Source organism: Protopterus annectens, chromosome 1.part0 (genome assembly GCF_019279795.1).
Source record: "Protopterus annectens isolate FY-2018-M chromosome 1.part0, PAN1.0, whole genome shotgun sequence".
NCBI lineage: Eukaryota > Metazoa > Chordata > Ceratodontiformes > Protopteridae > Protopterus > Protopterus annectens.
This window is the reverse complement of record NC_056725.1, coordinates 1,960,998,925-1,961,018,634: the sequence shown is the minus strand read 5'-3', so window position 1 is coordinate 1,961,018,634 and position 19,710 is coordinate 1,960,998,925. Positions and strand designations below refer to the sequence as shown.

Genomic DNA, 19,710 nt, shown 5'->3' with positions numbered 1-19,710 from the left:
CGTAATACAAAAAAATTGCTTATCAACACTAGACTTCCATTTTGCAATGTGATCGACACAGGAAGAAGCATTTTCCTTACTTACAGTGAAAAGTCATTGCTGTCAGAGATTAACTTCTGAAATTATTCAAAAAGTCTTGGATAAGAGTATGGGCTAAATTCATAAAGGTTACCATGATGTATGCACAATGTGTATACCATGAAGTTACCTTTCTGAATTCAAAGACAGCCCTACCACTGTGCTTTCTCATGAAGCCATGCAGCAGCATGGTGGGCTGTTTCCATGGCCATACTAGATTCAAATGTTGCAGCTCAGCTGAGAGGCATATGCTAATTAGCCATGTGCTCCTCCCCTCCAGAACTGTCTCCATGATGGCATCCATGTGCCAAGTGATTCATAGAATAACTCTGCCATGTAGGTTATCAGAGCCACTCTTTCCATAGTGTAGTAGAGAACACTACCAAACAAAAGGCCATGTTCATCCATCACAGTAGAGGTAAGTGCTGAGGAGTTTAATGGTAATGTAGGGTTAGAAGGTATGGGCATCAGTGTATGTGAGGGGCTGCATGTATGAATTTACGTGTGAGTGTGTGTCTAGTTAAAGGGATAAGTTAGACAGGAGTGTGTGTGTGTGTGTGTGTGTGTGTGTGTGTGTGTGTGTGTGTGTGTGTGTGTGTGTGTGTGTGTGTGTGTGTGTGTGTGTGTGTGTGTGTGTGTGTGTGTTTGTGTAGGCATTGGTGAAAGGATGAATATCTGTTAGAGGATTGGGTGGGGAGAGGGGTTATTTTGTCTGTGTGTGTGCATATGTGTGTGTGTGTGTGTGTGTGTGTGTGTGTGTGTGTGTGTGTGTGTGTGTGTGTGTGTGTGTGTGTGTGTGTGTGTGTGTGTGTGTGTGTGTGTGTGTGTGTGTGTGTGTGTGTGTGTGTGTGTGTGTGTGTGTGTGTGTGTGTGTGTGTGTGTGTGTGTGTGTGTGTGTGTGTGTGTGTGTGTGTGTGTGTGTGTGTGTGTGTGTGTGTGTCTGTGTGTGTGTGTGTGTGTGTTGAGGTGGCTGTCATATCTCCATACATCCTTACATTAATGAGCAGAGAATGTAACATTTGGTGGGTGGGAACCAGTGCCATGAGGGATAACTCTTATTGCCCGTGTCTTAATGCCACGTTAACAGTATCAAAATCATGTGGAAACATTAGATATAAGGAAGAACTCTTATGTATTGCATGAAGTGCCTTGATTATGCTCAAAAATGGTTAAATAATATCCTGGTTAAGTGCTACTATGCAAAGCTTAGAGGATTCTTAACAATGCTTAGAGGATTGTTAAGCACCCCCTACATGTTGCATGTTGTCAAGACTGGATTTGCAGTAAAAGCAGACAGGAATGACTAGTAAACATCAGTAGCAGCAGGTAGAAAGGGCTTCATTTTAATTCCTTTTTCTACCCATTGTCTGCTAAACTACACAGGCATTTTGAATTAAACAACTTCCCTTACACAGGGAATACATAAGGGCATCAACCACTCTCTCGCTGCTTTGACTTTCAAAACCAACACAATGCATGTCATTTTTTTATCTAATTTTTTATTCATTTTTAGTACATGGAGAAGATAAATCTCCATACACCACAACAAATTATGATCGGATCTCCGATCATAACTACATATTATGTGTCTCGATGTAGATACCAACATTAACCTCTTCAGCTTCTCTTTCAGGGTGAATGTTTTAGTATTTTTTTAGCATCCATGTCTCAAATTCACACCTATCCATCTTAGTATTCAATCTACTTTTACGTAGAAGGTGGTTACTAATATGGTGTATAGTAATTTGAGGCGGGGGGGGTTTAATAATAAGCTTGAGATTAAGAAGTATGAATGGATTTTGTGGCAACAAGCTAATCACTCACCAGCTATTAATCAAACAGTAACCCTTAAACCAATTCTTAAACATAGACAACACTGTTTATAATAAAATTGAGCTTTTTAGAGATAATTAATTATATGTGAATTATTTAATTGGTTATATTATATGACTGGCTGTGCTTTAATGAAGATGTGTTTTTAAAGGAGTTATGTGAAATGTCTTTTAAATTACACTGAAGAAGGGTTTGCTAACCTGAAAACTGCTTCATTTTATTAAATCTGTGTGTTAAGTATGGTGCTGAGTTCATTGATATTTTTTTATGTTATTGGGCAGGATTCACGAAGCCTCCGTGTAAGAGTTACAAGGCTTACATGGAGGCTGCAGTTAAACGGTGTGACGTCAGCATGTCATGCATATGCATGAGGGCATGCTGAATCACACATAAGGCTAACACGGTCCATGTGAGACAGTAGGGGGCATGTCCGTAGGGCAAGCCCTGCAAACGGACACTCCCCCAGAAGAGTAAAAGTCCCAGTAAATGCCCATGACAGAGTCCGTGTAAATGTGAATAAACACAACACAACACATGCCCCCCACAGACTATGAACATAAAATGTATAAATGAACATCTTATATTTTTTTTTATAAGTTCAAAACAAAGCAGATCCAAACCAAGAACAAAGTAAAATATCCAAAGGCTTGAAAGGAATGGAACAGTCCAATGTATCTTGAATCAAAATTGACTTTAATGAAGAACAAATAAAAAGTAGAACATTACATCAAGCACTTTCGCCTGGAGTCATACCAGGCTTTATCAAGATAAACCATCATTAAAAATTCAGTGCTTAAGTACCTTCTAGTCCAAATCATGTGACTAGAACTCCAATTAATAAAATATGCTAATTAGACATTGAAACTAGCAAACCACCAGGTTATGTTAGAGACTTAAAAAGTTGTTTTACAATGCTGTCAAAGTTAAAACAAATACATCAACATAACCAAACTACAAGCCAAACTTGTAATATCTTAAGGCAACATTAAAAACATATAAAAAAATCATATGTGCCTTGAGAACCATTAAAAAATTGTGGTTAAAAATTACTGCCCATTAGGCACAAAATAGGCAGTAGTTAAAAAATTGTTCGAAACAAAACATTCTCCATATTGTTAAAATAAACGACACTTCCAAGAAACAAACATCATAACTTAGCCCTCCTCAGTTTTAAAACACTCATGATGCTAACACTGTCATTCAAACCAGGGGGTTTAGTTGCATTTAATTTAAGCTGCCACCACAATTCCTTATATTCCAATCGGGCCTCCCACTCACCCCCTCTACTGTCCTGCAAGACCTGATCTAAAATGAAAAACTTAAGTTGCATATTGGGGCATGAACCAAGATGTCTATAAAAAGCATTGTTTTCTTTCTTCTTAGAAACATCGTAGAGGTGCTCATATATCCTTCTTCTGAGTGTTCTCTCAGTTTTACCCACATAAAAACTGGAGCACTGTGTGCAAAACCCCAAATAGATGACCCCTTTAGTACCACAGTTGTAAAAGTGGTCAGCCTTAATTCTAAACCTCCTAGATGGAATGAATATAGAATTTTCATTAAGCACATAAGGACATTGTTTACATGAGCCACACTTATACGTGCCAAGTTTCGAACAACCCCTTGTGGAACCAAAACCAGATTCACCCTCAAAAAGGCCCTTAAGGTTCATGTCTCTTTTTCTAATAAAGTGGGGGCGTTCCTTGACGAACTGTTTGAAATCGTCGTGATGTGTCAGTATAGGCCAATATTTTGTGATTAACTGCTCAACCTTCAATGAATCCCCAGAAAAGGTGTACACAAAGCTATTCTGGTGTTCGGTCTGTCTGGATGATTTAAGAAGGGGGTCACGAGTCACCCCACTACCTAAAAGAGGGCAATACACAGTCTCCCTGCCTGCAATTACCTCCCCAGCTAAATCATTAACTAAGTACGCTGGGTACCCCCTTTCATTGAAAAGTTGCTTCAAATAACTGACCTCATCAAGGAAAAACTCCAATGTACTACACATCCTAGAGGCACGTATGAATTGCCCTTTCACTATCCCTTTCTTCTGGTGAAAGGGGTGACCACTATTGAAGTGCAAATAAGAGTTAGAGAAAGAGCTTTTCCTATATATTTTAGATTGAAAGGCACAATTAATAACATCCTTAAAAAGAGCAACATCAAGATAATTCAAATAATCACTGTTAACACTGTGAGTGAATGCTAAAAAGGGAGTAGTAGAGTTAATGTAGCCCATAAATTCCAAAAACTGGTCCAAGGTACCATCCCATAAAAGGCAGATGTCATCAAGGTATCTTTGATAGTGGGTAATATGTTGAGCCCAAGTTGTAGAAAAGATGAATTTGCTTTCCCAGTAGTGTAGTACAATATTGGCATAGCTAGAAGCACAAGCCATGTCCATTGCTACACCCTTCTTTTGTTTGTAGAAATCGCCCTTAAAATACATAAGATTATTGTCCAGGACAGTTTCCATGAACTCATCTAATAATCCAATCATGTTAGCCCCTAGACTAGATTCAGAAGTTAGAGTGTCATTAAACCATTCCAAGCCCACGTCATGAGGAATACTAGGAAATAGCTCAACTATATCAATAGTTACCATCAGTAAATCTGGTTTGTATACATTTTTTTGAATGCCAGAAAGAAAGTCCCATGAATCTTTACAAACATAGGGTAAATCAAATGCAAATTTGTTGATGTTGAAATCAATGAACTTACCTAAGGGCTCTGTTATTCCACCAGCCCCAGACACAATAGGCCTAAAATTTAAAGGATTTTATAAGTTGTAAAGATGTTTGCCCGTGAGTGCGCTTGTTTGCGTGGGTGTGCCCAGCTCTTAGCCACAGTTAGCAGTCAGTGGAAAAGCATATAAGAACTAAATATGCAAAGTAAGCTAAGAAGCAATAGCGTAGCGGTAGAGACGTTGGCTGAAGAGCAGGCAGTCATGGTTCGAGCCCTCACAACATCAATTTTTATTTTTAGTGAAATAAGCATGAAACACGTCCCTGACATATATATACATATATAAAATTATATTTTATGTAAAATGTAATGAAATGGGCCATGTATTTTGAAGAAATGTGAGATAATAAAAAAAAATGTCAGATGTGCCTATAGCTGAGCTACAGTGTAACAAGTTGAGGATATCTGTCTGTAGGTGAGCAGTGTTTTAACAGGTGTAAAATGAGTGCCCGTAAGTGAGCAGTGTTACAACAGGTGTAAAATGAGTGCCCGTAGGTGAGCAGTGGTTTAACAGGTGTAAAATGAGTGCCCGGGGTTGAGCAGCATTTTAACATGCTGAAACTGTATGCCTGTAGCTGAGTTGAGCGTAATATGCTTGCTGACAGCCAAACCACGCGTAAACCAGCGTGTTCCGTTTGCGCGGAGCTGCGCACCGCGCCAACAAGCTAATCGACGGGCAACGTTGAGCAAGCTGTATCAAAACTGCCTTTACACAGACACACCTCCTAGCCTGTGTAGACAGTCATAAAATATAAAAAGCAATGGCCAGGTTGGAACCGTGTGCGTGTGTGTGTGTGTGTGTGTTTGTGTAGGCATTGGTGAAAGGATGAATATCTGTTAGAGGATTGGGTGGGGAGAGGGGTTATTTTGTCTGTGTGTGTGCATATGTGTGTGTGTGTGTGTGTGTGTGTGTGTGTGTGTGTGTGTGTGTGCATGTGTGTGTGATATGTGTGTGTGTGTGTGTGTGTGTGTGTGTGTGTGTGTGTGTGTGTGTGTGTGTGTGTGTGTGTGTGTGTGTGTGTGTGGGTATTGATGAAGGGATGAATATCTGTGAGAGGATTGGGTGGGGAGGGGGGTTATTGTGTGTGTGTGTGTGTGTGTGTGTGTGTGTGTGTGTGTGTGTGTGTGTGTGTGTGTGTGTGTGTGTGTGTGTGTGTGTGTGTGTCTGTGTGTTTGTGTGTGTGTGTTGAGGTGGCTGTCATATCTCCATACATCCTTACATTAATGAGCAGAGAATGTAACATTTGGTGGGTGGGAACCAGTGCCATGAGGGATAACTCTTATTGCCCGTGTCTTAATGCCACATTAACAGTATCAAAATCATGTGGAAACATTAGATATCAGGAAGAACTCTTATGTATTGCATGAAGTGCCTTGATTATGCTCAAAATTGGTTAAATAATATCCTGGTTAAGTGCTACTATGCAAAGCTTAGAGGATTCTTAACAATGCTTAGAGGATTGTTAAGCACCCCTTACATGTTGCATGTTGTCAAGATTGGATTTGCAGTAAAAGCAGACAGGAATGACTAGTAAACATCAGTAGCAGCAGGTAGAAAGGGCTTCATTTTAATTCCTTTTTCTACCCATTGTCTACTAAACTACCCAGGCATTTTGAATTAAACAACTTCCCTTACACAGGGAATACGTAAGGGCATCAACCACTCTCTCGCTGCTTTGACTTTCAAAACCAACACAATGCATGTTATTTTTTTATCTAATTTTTTACTCATTTTTAGTACATGGAGAAGATAAATCTCCATACACCACAACAAATTATGATCGGATCTCCGATCATAACTACATATTATGTGTCTCGATGTAGATACCAACATTCACCTCTTCAGCTTCTCTTTCAGGGTGAATTTTTTAGTATTTTTTTAGCATCCATATCTCAAATTCACACCTATCCATCTTAGTATTCAATCTACTTTTACATAGAAGTTGGTTACTAATATGGTGTATAGTAATTTGAGGCGGGGGTGGGGGTTTAATAATAAGCTTGAGATTAAGAAGTATGAATGGATTTTGTGGCAACAAGCCTATCACTCACCAGCTATTAATCAAACAGTAACCCTTAAACCAATTCTTAAACATAGACAACACTGTTTATAATAAAATTGAGCTTTTTAGAGATAATTAATTATATGTGAATCATTTAATTGGTTATATTATATGACTGGCTGTGCTTTAATGAAGATGTGTTTTTAAAGGAGTTATGTGAAATGTCTTTTAAATTACACTGAAGAAGGGTTTGCTAACCTGAAAACTATTTCATTTTATTAAATCTGTGTGTTAAGTATGGTGCTGAGTTCATTGATATTTTTTTATGTTATTGGGTAGGATTCACAAAGCCTCTGTGTAAGAGTTACAAGGCTTGCACTGAGGCTGCAGTTAAACGGTGTGACTTCAGCATGTCATGCATATGCATGAGGGCATGCTGAATCACACATAAGGCTAACACGGTCCATGTCAGACAGTAGGGGGCATGTCCGTAGGGCAAGCCCTGCAAACGGACACTCCCCCAGAAGAGTAAAAGTCCCGAAAGTAAATGCCCATGACAGAGTCCGTGTAAATGTGAATAAACACAACACAACACATGCCCCCCACAGACTATTAACATAAAATGTATAAATGAACATCTTATATTTTTTTTTATAAGTTCAAAACAAAGCAGATCCAAACCAAGAACAAAGTAAAATACCCAAAGGCTTGAAAGGAACGGAACAGTCCAACGTATCTTGAATCAAAATTAACTTTAATGAAGAATAAAAAAAAGTAGAACATTACATCAAGCACTTTCGCCTGGAGTCATACCAGGCTTTATCAAGATAAACCATCATTAAAATTCAGTGCTTAAGTACCTTCTAGTCCAAATCATGTGACTAGAACTCCAATTAATAAAATATGCTAATTAGACATTGAAACTAGCAAACCACCAGGTTATGTTAGAGACTTAAAAAGTTGTTTTACAATGCTGTCAAAGTTAAAACAAATACATCAACATAACCAAACTACAAGCCAAACTTGTAATATCTTAAGGCAACATTAAAAACTTATAAAAAATTCATATGTGCCTTGAGAACCATTCAAAAATTGTGGTTAAAAATTACTGCCCATTAGGCACAAAATAGGCAGTAGTTAAAAAATTGTTTGAAACAAAACATTCTCCATATTGTTAAAATAAACGACACTTCCAAGAAACAAACATCATAACTTAGCCCTCCTCAGTTTTAAAACACTCATGATGCTAACACTGTCATTCAAACCAGGGGGTTTAGTTGCATTTAATTTAAGCTGCCACCACAATTCCTTATATTCCAATCAGGCCTCCCACTCACCCCCTCTACTGTCCTGCAAGACCTGATCTAAAATGAAAAACTTAAGTTGCATATTGGGGCATGAACCAAGATGTTTATAAAAAGCATTGTTTTCTTTCTTCTTAGAAACATTGTAGAGGTGCTCATATATCCTTCTTCTGAGTGTTCTCTCAGTTTTACCCACGTAAAAACTGGAGCACTGTGTGCAAAACCCCAAATAGACGACCCCTTTAGTACCACAGTTGTAAAAATGCTCAGCCTTAACTTTAAACCTCCTAGATGGAATGAATATAGAATTTTCATTAAGCACATAAGGACATTGTTTACATGAGCCACACTTATACGTGCCAAGTTTCGAACAGCCCCTTGTGGAACCAAAACCAGATTCACCCTCAAAAAGGCCCTTAAGGTTCATGTCTCTTTTTCTAATAAAGTGAGGGCGTTCCTTGACGAACTGTTTGAAATCGTCATGATGTGTCAGTATAGGCCAATATTTTGTGATTAACTGCTCAACCTTCAATGAATCCCCAGAAAAGGTGTACACAAAGCTATTCTGGTGTTCGGTCTGTCTGGATGATTTAAGAGGGGGGTCACGAGTCACCCCACTACCTAAAAGAGGGCAATACACAGTCTCCCTGCCTGCAATTACCTCCTCAGCTAAATCATTAACTAAGTACACTGGGTACCCCCTTTCATTGAAAAGTTGCTTCAAATAACTGACCTCATCAAGGAAAAACTCCAATGTACTACACATCCTAGAGGCACGTATGAATTGCCCTTTCACTATCCCTTTCTTCTGGTGAAAGGGGTGACCACTGTTGAAGCGCAAATAAGAGTTAGAGAAAGAGCTTTTCCTATATACCTTAGATTAAAAGGTACAATTAATGACATCCTTAAAAAGAGCAACATCAAGATAATTCAAATAATCACTGTTAACACTGTGAGTGAATGCTAAAAAGGGAGTAGTAGAGTTAATGTAGCCCATAAATTCCAAAAACTGGTCCAAGGTACCATCCCATAAAAGGCAGATGTCATCAAGGTATCTTTGATAGTGGGTAATATGTTGAGCCCAAGTTGTAGAAAAGATGAATTTGCTTTCCCAGTAGTGTAGTACAATATTGGCATAGCTAGAAGCACAAGCCATGTCCATTGCTACACCCTTCTTTTGTTTGTAGAAATCGCCCTTAAAATACATAAGATTATTGTCCAGGACAGTTTCCATGAACTCAACTAATAATCCAATCATGTTAGCCCCTAGACTAGGTTCAGAAGTTAGAGTGTCATTAAACCATTCCAAGCCCACGTCATGAGGAATACTAGGAAATAGCTCAACTATATCAATAGTTACCATCAATAAATCTGGTTTGTATAAATTTTTTTGACTGCCAGAAAGAAAGTCTCATGAATCTTTGCAAACATAGGGTAAATCAAATGCAAATTTGTTGATGTTGAAATCAATGAACTTACCTAAGGGCTCTGTTATCCCACCAGCCCCAGACACAATAGGCCTAAAATTTAAAGGATTTTAAAAGTTGTAAAGATGTTTGCCCGTGAGTGCACTTGTTTGCGCGGGTGTACCCGGTGCTTAGCCACAGTTAGCAGTCAGTGGAAAAGCATATAAGAACTAAATATGCAAAGTAAGCTAAGAAGCAATAGTGTAGCGGTAGAGACGTTGGCTGAAGAGCAGGCAGTCATGGTTCGAGCCCCCACAACATGAATTTTTATTTTTAGTGAAATAAGCACGGAACAAGTCCCTGACATATATGTACATATATAAAATTATATTTTATGTAAAATGTAATAAAATGGGCCATATATTTTGAAGAAATGTCAGATAATAAAAAAAAAAAAAATGTCAGATGTGCCTATAGCAGAGCTACAGTGTAACAAGTTGAGGATATCTGCCTGTAGGTGAGCAGTGTTTTAACAGGTGTAAAATGAGTGCCCATAGGTGAGCAGTGTTACAACAGGTGTAAAATGAGTGCCCGTAGGTGAGCAGTGGTTTAATAGGTGTAAAATGAGTGCCCGGGTTTGAGCAGCATTTTGACATGCTGAAACTGTGTGCCTGTAGCTGAGTTGAGCGTAATATGTGTGCTGACAGCCAAACCACGCGTAAACCAGCGTGATCCGTTTGCGCGGAGCTGCACACCGCGCCAACAAGCTAACAGACGGGCAATGTTGAGCAAGCTGTATCAAAACTGCCTTTACACAGACACACCTCCTAGCCTGTGTAGACAGTCATAAAATATAAAAAGCAATGGCCAGGTTTGAACCCAGGATACCATGCACCATAGTCAAAGTACTGAACCACTAAGCCATGACAGTTGCACTTAGAAATGCTGTAATAGCATATATATAGGAATGAATAGAAAGAGGAGCATGACAAAGCAGGTTTTGTGAAGCTGATACAATTCCAAAATGGCAAATCACAGATAAGTGTGGGAAAAACGGCATATATGAGCCCCATAGGTGGGAATACACAGCATAACTGATTGTGGAACCGACTTGCAGCCAGGATGTCAGGTGTAGGAGAGGGTAGTTGCTTCAGAGCACAGAGGTGGGGCATTGAGGAGTCCAAATATATGGTTTGGCTCCTCGTCCATAATCATGAGGCCCAACTCATGCAGGGCCAGGTCCTGTGGGGAGCATATAGGGCTGAGGCGTGGGACCGGTTGGCACATGATCTCACCAGTGCCACAGAAATACCAAGGACTGGTGAGCAGGTCCGTCACCACCATGCGGACCTGAAGAGACGGAAGCAGGACTAACTGAACCATTGGATCCAGGAGGCCCGGCAAATGCCCAATGCCCCACTACTGAGTAAGTTACATGTAATTATAAGAAATTAACCTAGCTGATATTATGGAGATGTGTATTCCAATATTACTTCATTTATATTACAGCTGCAGGTGTCCATTCTGCGAACCGTTGAGCCTATGGCGATAGGCTGGTGCGGTTGCGCCACCAGGTAGGTCAGTAATTCTCTCCCTGTAACTGTAAATAAATATATAAGTATGACAGTTAGCAAAAGAGTGCAGTGTAGTCACTAATAAATAAAATGTGCAAGTAACAGTGTAAGAGAGTTTGCAAGTATTGCTTGATTACAAAAGTGTGATGCAGCCTATAATCCAAACATAAAAATGAAACAAGTCTGAAATAAAGATGTCCCACCTGTAATATAATAGTACATAACCTGCAGCAGGCTGAAAAGTACAGCTGCAGAAGCTGAAATAAAACACATGTGTGAAATATATCCCTGTTGAAATTTTGAAACATGACATAAGTAAGACTGTTGGAAAGGATTGTTATAACTAAAGGTAAAACATGTCAATAAAGCCTAGAATTAAGTACCATCCTGAATTGTAAAAATAAAACAAGTGAGAGAGTGTGAGAAAGAGGTATGAATCCACCAATAAAGTAGTAATAACACCTGAATAAAGTATACTGCAGTCAGTACAGAATGAAATGAATGTGACAGGCAGAACCAAACAGCAACATGTGTTGAAAACAGTACTGAAGCTGGAATGTGTCCCAAACTCTGGATATGTTGCTCTCAGTCTGCAATATGCAGATAGTATGGTTGTCTGAAATACCAAACATCCACAGTTGTCTATAGCCATATAAAGCAAATGTAGCAGGATGATGTAACTGAACAGAGCCCGATATGAATGTGTATAAATAAATATGAAATGTATATTGATGTAGCAGTAACATTCCTATCACCAACCTGAAGTAGTTATCACATAGGAAACTGTAGGCAGACCTGTAGTGTGTATATATCTGCAGCTAGTAGAAATGTACAGCATATGTATAGGTATTTGAAGTTGTTAATTAAATATTTCTTCACCCTACCCTGTAACCACAAATAATCCATTCCACGTGAAATGGGTATGTGCATTCACAATTAACACCCCTGGACATTTGTCATGTTGGTTCATACATATTTGCAGGTACGTTGATGCATCTGCCCTGTTCATACATCCAAACCTGATGGCCTGTTGCCATCAATCAACCCTGCATGTTGTTGGATTGTGTATTGCTGTTCAAATTATGCATGTGTCATGCTTGCTGTTCAATGGCTTGAATTTATGGGTGTTTGGTTAATGGGAATACTAATGCATGCTGTTACAACTGTGAATGGTATTGTACGTTACTAACCCAAACTGTCATAACATAATGCAAAACATAGGACGACAGGGAAGGCGGGTTCCAGCGGACCCACCTCTCCCACCTCAGCTGGCGAGTGCACCTGGCAGTAGTGCCCAGGCCGGACCCTCCTCCGATGGCCCTGTGCCACCTGCAGGTGGAAGCGCTGCAGGGGATGGGGCTCATCCCCCCTCTGCAAGCGTGGCCAGAGGAGAACATCCACTCACCCTCTGTAGTGTCCGGACTGTGGTGCGTAGGGAGATCCGGCATGCTGTGCTTGGGCCCCTATGCCAGCTTGAGGCATGGGTGGCACAACTCACAGGCGTGCCTGCTGCCCAGCCTACACAGCCCCTAGCACAGCCTCGTCCTCGGCAGTGAAGGCACAGTTGCAACTGCCCATGGGTGGGGATCTCAGTTCCACTGTTCCCATCTGTGGGCTCATGGGCTTGAGATATCCAAACATCCGTCCCCGTCAATTGTGTAACCCCCCCCACATGTGTCATACACTGCCCATGTATGCGTCTTGTTTGTCTTCTCTGTTAACCTCCCCAACCTACCTCCCCAGCTATACCGACTTCCTGTACCTGACATACCACTCTCACCTGAAAAAAAAAAAAAAAAGGGCACTCTGTACCCACAAAAAAATTATGCCCCATACATAGCTGCCCATTTTGCACACATGTCTGCTGGACATGTAAACTGGCAATTACAATTGGCTGTACAACAAGTATTATTGTTGTCCTTACTCCTCTCTCAGGGGTGGAAGGTTTCAAATGTCACACCAAATTGCAAACATATGCACAGCTGTTGCTGATGAAGAAATGGGCAGCTATGGGCCTTACCTACATCCCTCCTGCAAAACCCGAGCTTGTTTCCCTACTGTCCTACCCTCTTTGTGACCCCTTTTTCACCACTTTCCTATCTCCCCATTTTCTTTTCTTTCAAAGAAAATAGCGCGGGTGTGCGCGAGAGTAAGCACTTTTAAGCAGTAGTAAGCAAGTGTGCGCTTCTGTGTGCGAAGCTAAGCGGCAGTGCGCATGCGTGACCTCCACACAAACCAGCGCTAACCCACTTACAACTGCTTAAAAGTGCCTTAGTCACTCTGAATGACAAGGCCTGTAGTTTTATCAGCAGCAAAATAAAATACCTCCCACAGTCTTGAACCCAGGAAACACTAGTCTGCATGACTTACCACTAAGCCATGAGTGCTATACAAGAACATTGTGCTGAAAGAAATATATAATAAAATAGTAGGAATTAATGTAAAGGGAATATACAAGTCTAGTACACAAAGCATGTCATGTATATTTACTGTCAAATCTAGTGGATTTGTAAAACAGTACTATGTGCTGAGAAACAGTCATGCTAGTTGGTAGCTACTAGGTAATAATGTCACAGTAGCATCTGGCAAGCTACACACATACTCAGAGCAGGATAAACACAGCCATAGTTGAATAGTTATGAGTTCAGACATAGCAACTGTGACTGAGTTACAGGGATGTCCCTGATGTGAAAACAAATGTCAACTGTGCCCCACTGACACCCTGCCAAATGTACTAACAGTAGGCAGAAAGGTGTAACTACACATGCAATAGTAAGTATGACTGACTGAAGGTATGCACCACCTGCACGGCACAAATGGTGTACTAATACATATGCTTGAAATAACCCACATTCACAACTGCAGAGTATCAGAATATGTCACTGGAGTAACCCACTGCTATGTACCATTCCATGAGGCTGATAAAAGATGCACCGGAGAGTATCTGAGGCCTGCTCAGCAGCATGATCAAATACCCCTGTAAGTGTCAAGGCCCACACCATGGCCAGACCATACTGCATGCAGTAACACCCTACCACAATAAACACATAGGGAATTGCTGGCCAAACAGATTTAGCAAGCATTACAAGCTGTGAATGTAAATGGAAAATAGGAAATCCATAACAACACATAACAGGAAAGACACCTAGCAGGCATACAAGGATTGAATGTAAAGGCCAAATATTGAAGCCATAGCAACTGATTGCAAGAGCCACTGCTATATACCAGGTACACCACAATCCCCACAGGAAAGCACACACACCCATATACACAGTATTACTAGTCGTAGGTGTCAGTTTACATATACACTGAGAACAGGACACTGAAGGAAGGAACACTCAGCTTACAGAACAACATGCATTGCAGTGTCTACAACATAGCCTGAAATATGAGAGACATACCAACACTTACACTCACAGAACAGTGTCCACAGCAAACCAGCATGGTCCCCACCCTGATAATCTGAAAGGGCTACGCCTACCTAACAGACCTTTTTATAGCACAATCCTGTAATCATAGTAAGAACTGCAATCACTACACAACAGGCTGCATGCAATTAGTAAATGCTGGCTAACAATTGGTGCAGAGGCCATCACATGGACATGTGCAGATACCTACAAAAGCATCCTGTACTCCCAGTCCACACATGCTATACTGTCATTGCACCCACTGGAGGTAGAGAGAGAGAGAGAGAGAAAACAAAAAAAAGAAAGAAAGAAAGAAAGACAGAAAGAAAGAAAGAGAAAGAAATAACAAACCTGAAACAACAAAGCAAAGAGGCAGAAAGCAGGCCAAGCAACTGCAAGCCTACACAAACAGCTGCAACAAACACAGGTAATGTAAAGTACTACTATAATACTCTCCATACTGTGAACCCTCCAGATGTGTTATTGGTCTGTATCTATGTATATGAGGATGTGCATAGAGACGGGGACATACTGAAACTGTCACTGAAGGCTGCACATACATATGTATGTGATGGTAGCTATGTGCACATAGCAATGTAGGTTGTAGTGCAATGTACAAGTAGGTGGTACAGTAATGGGTGTTCAGCAGTACGTTACTGTGTGTATACATATGTGGAACTAAAAAGGAGTATATATATATATATATATATATATATATATATATATATATATATATATATATATATATAACATGTGTATACGTATGTATATTGAGATATGTATGTATATATATATATATATATATATATATTATATATATATATATATATATATATATATAATATGCATATGTGTATACATAGATAGAGAGGGATGTAGAAATACATAGACAGATATAGTTTCACAGTGGCATAGTTTAGTACCAGGTTATCTGCAGACAGTGTATAGAATAGATTTAGAAACCTGCACCTCTGTATAGTAGTGACACAGTGAAGACCCCCCCCTACATAACAGCATTAGTGTACTGTGCCTCTGTCTAGTAGTGACACAGAGAAGACCCCTGCTGTAAACCTATGATCTCGAATCCACTTGTCAAGAATGCACATGAAGAGTGTCAGTGAGGGTCTCTGCCTAACATGAACTGGGATCCTGTTCCACAGTATGGGAAGCCTCTTAGTGATGGATCTGTCCCTACAGTATGTCCTATTCATACGTGTGCTGAGGTTTAAATCCGTAGCTGTCGTGCTTCTGATGGATTTGGATTGTATGAGGTGGAACATGTCCATCACTACCAAATTGGACATGGCCTACTACATCAGGCACAGATCACCCCTACGTAGGCAGTATGCTATGGAATAGAGCATGAGTTACGTTAGTCTGGCAGCATATGACAGTTGTTGCAGACCCTTGATCTTCCTGGTGATGTACTCATGGGGTCCCCCTAGCTGTTGCAAGTGCCAGGTGAGGTACATACCAAATGGGGCATAGTACACAGTCATGGGCCTGATAAGGGAGGAGTATAAGAGTACAATGACCCCTTTTGATGTGGATGTGAATCCCTTCATGATAAGCTGGGCAAGGTAGGAAGTCCATCCAACCACTTCAGCAATGTGGGTGTCAAATGAGAGGTCAGCATTGCACAGTGTCACCAGGTCTCTGATTACTTTGCTGTACTCAGTAGGTTATTGTCTATGTGATAATATATAGGTAGCTTGTCCGTCCAAAAGGGTATGAGTGTACATTACATGGCATGCAGTGTCAGGCCATGACTCTGCCACCAGTTGTTGGTCTCTGTGAGGTCTGTCAGTAGGATGTATGTGTCAGAAGGTGTATTGCCTATGGCGTCTAGTATGCAGTCATCTTTGAACATTGTCAGCCACTACCCTCCCATGTCTGCTTCCACATCTGAGAATGATATGCCGAACATGAGCAGTCCCATGACAGCGTCCTGTGGGACACCACATGTGACTGGCTCTGAGTCTGACATGGCACCAGTGAGGTTGACTATAGGGTTTCTATCCATTAGCTGGTTTGCAACCCATCATGTGACATATGGATTTACATGTCAGCTGTTGATCATGTCTATGATGGCAGAGTGCGGTATTGTGTCAAATGCTGTAGGCAAGTCCAGGTAGGCTGTATGGACCACTATGCCCTCAGCAATGGCTATAGTGACTGAGTTGAAAAGGTCAACCAAGTTCATAAGGCAGGATCTGCCCTCTACAAAGCCAAACCGGGTGGGATCAAGTGTCTAAGTCCCCAATGTCTCTGTGTATGGGTACCATAATGATCCTTTCCATAGTGTTGCAGACCAGGGTCTGTAGAGGTGCCTCCTGTGTGGAGTGGGACTACTGCTGCTGTATGCCATTGTCCAGATACATATGCTGTAGTAAGGCTACGGCTGAATAGCATGTAATGTGCATGTGTAGCTCCTCTTGCAGTTCACGTAGCATGCAACCTGCAATACCGTTGGGTCCCATTGCTGCTGTGTTTACAGCTCCGCTGAGGGTGGTTCCCAGCTGGACATCTGAGATGACAGGGAGGTTACAGTCAGCTGGGATAAGTAATTCCACATGTGTGGGTGAGGGAGTGTAGAAACCTGCACTGAACCTGTCTGCCAGACTGTTGGCATTATCTGTGTGTTCAGTGTAGCGTATGTCACTGTGAACTAACTGTGAACACAACTGAGGGTTCCCACCCAGGTATGTAACATAGCAGACGAAGGCCTTGTGGTTAACTGTAGTGACCATAGCGATATCCCTCTCATTGTTGGCCTTGCATGTTTGTACGACAAAACCTATCTTTCTACTACTACTGATGAGAGATGCCATAGCTCTATGGAAGTATGCTCTGCCATGCAGTAGCTAACATCTGTTGTTATACAATTTGTTCAATGCTGGGGTCCACCAGACAGGACGCTTGCCCTTGGTGGAGAGGGTCATGGTTCCATTTGTGATTGCATGATCCATGCATTCTTGGAGATGTCTGTAGAAGCATATGTGAGGGTGTCTGCATTGTAGGAAGTGGATTACACTGGCCCAGTGGGCATTAAGGATACCAACTCAGTTATAAGACATGTAAAATCATCATGTGAGAGGCTTCCCACTGTAGTCTGTTGTGTTGTGGGGGAGGTGGGATATGTATATCCAGGGTGATTAGTCTGTGGTCAGATGTGACTAGTGAGGGGTATACTTCCAGTGTGTAGCACATTGTCCCCATGTTTGTGATGATCAGGTCTAGCATATTATCTCCTGTTGTGGGAGAGGTGACTAGCTGTTCCATTGCATTTGACATAGTGAATGCCGGGAACCTTTGGGCTAGGGTGTTTGGGGTAGAATAATCACCCAGTCTATGTTAGGGTAGTCGCACTATCCCAATATGATGGTGTGTGGTGGGACATTCATATCCTCCAATGTCCACAGGAAGGCCGACTGTGGTCCCTGAGATCGGGAGGGTGGTCTGTAACATGCTACCAGTTGTATAGCAGGTTATGCCTATGGTTATCTGCACCTGGATGGTCTGTGATGCTTCATGTGTTGCCACTAACCTGGAGGTGTGTGTGCCCTCCATGAATATGGACACACCCCCTCCCTTTTTGTTTTGTCCCGAGTCCTGGGTCCAAAATGAATGATACGGGGTATAGCCTGGTACCGCTGGTGTGCTCTCAGGAGCCTTGAACCAGGTTCTCACTTACTGCACAGACATCGAGATTGGTAGAATATGTACGTACAGATATATGTAATACACACATACATACATAGATATCTGTAGAGACTTACAAATATACAGATAGATCTGACTGACAACAGATATGTCTGTATATGACTATCTCTCACTCTCTGTCCCACCCCCTCACACTCACCCTGTGTCTCTCTCTCACTCTCTCCCCCTCTGTCCCCACATCTATATGTATATATTTACATCTATATATACATATGATATATACATATATACAAACAGATATATATCCATATACAGATATAAATATATCAATACATATATATATATATATATATATATATATATATATACATACATTTATAGACTGTGTGAGGCACATGTGTGCAGATGTCTTGCTACAGGTGCCTGGTGTCACAGGCATGGAGTGAACACCAGTGTGGATACTGGAGTACCATACCCCATTCAAAAACACTGACACCAGTAACCACCACATATGTACATGCCTGCCCACCACTGCATGTGTCAGGGGGAACAGGGTCAACAAGTGTACAATAGGCTCCACATCGATATACACAGTGGCACACTAGTCCTGTAATACCTGTACATGGAATGTGTCAGCGGACATGGTGTGTCAGCTATGGACATGTAGGTCACTGTACCCCTCCACACCCCACAATGTCCTGCACGGTATGTACCTCCCATGACAGCTACAGATATGGTGAAGGACACAGACATACGCAAGTAACTGTGTCAATGCACTCAAACACCACAGAGCGCACACAGACTACCTACATAGAGGTTACCACTGCTGGATATACATAGTTCGGTCACACCCATGACAGTTGTCTCCCAACCATGGTAACACCTCCAACATCCACAATACAAATTACCTATGTCTGTCATCCTTGTCACTGCAGTATAGAGCACATGGTGGAGGTACGGGACCCTACCCACAGATATGACATACCCTGTAGTAGACCACACAGAACTAAGAAGCAAGCCTCCCGATGTGTAGATATCAGACATACCCCTGCTGAATGTTATGCTGATAGGTAATATGCCATATGAGTCACCCTGTTTAACTGTTTGTAAGGAGCAGGTACGATCATAACACATGTGTCACAAGGGCCAGGGTAGCATAACAGTATGCTACTGTAGGCCCAGGGCCAAAAGCACGCTACCTACCTAGGACACGATGCACACCCATTAACACATTGCAAACGGAATATGTGAGGTGGAATGAGTGTGCTAGTGACTAGGTGCATGTTGTGTACTGGTGTGATTGCTCACCATGACTGTCTGTCTGTCATGGTAGTGTGTGTCCTTAGTGTGAGGCCAGAGACAGGTGTGTGGGGTATTACGATCAACACATACTACATTGCCATATGTTGTGCTGTGTTACCCTGTATGTCACTGTGGTGTAGGTAGGGTTATGGCAAGTAAGAGCAGTGTGCATTACCAGTGAAATATGTAACGTGCATTGTGTGCAGTGCATGGGCTAATAATGTTCCCCATACAGTACCTTGATTCAAACCCCCAGTGTGAGGTTGTGTATTGTACCTGAAACAGTGCGTTGACTGCTGCAGTATACTAGTCTGTTGTATGGAGTGTGCAAGGTACTGTTGCACAGTTGTCGGATGAGCACTGATATCTGGTCATGTACATGTGTATCCCCC

At 41.4% G+C, this 19,710-nt stretch overlaps 1 protein-coding gene across 1 annotated transcript in view; it reads right to left on the bottom strand.

The window, feature by feature from the left end:
* DCDC2C (doublecortin domain containing 2C) overlaps positions 1–19,710 on the bottom strand; it is a 2,319,258-nt gene that overhangs the window by 251,712 nt on the left and 2,047,836 nt on the right. The gene's annotated exons all lie outside the window — the stretch shown is intronic.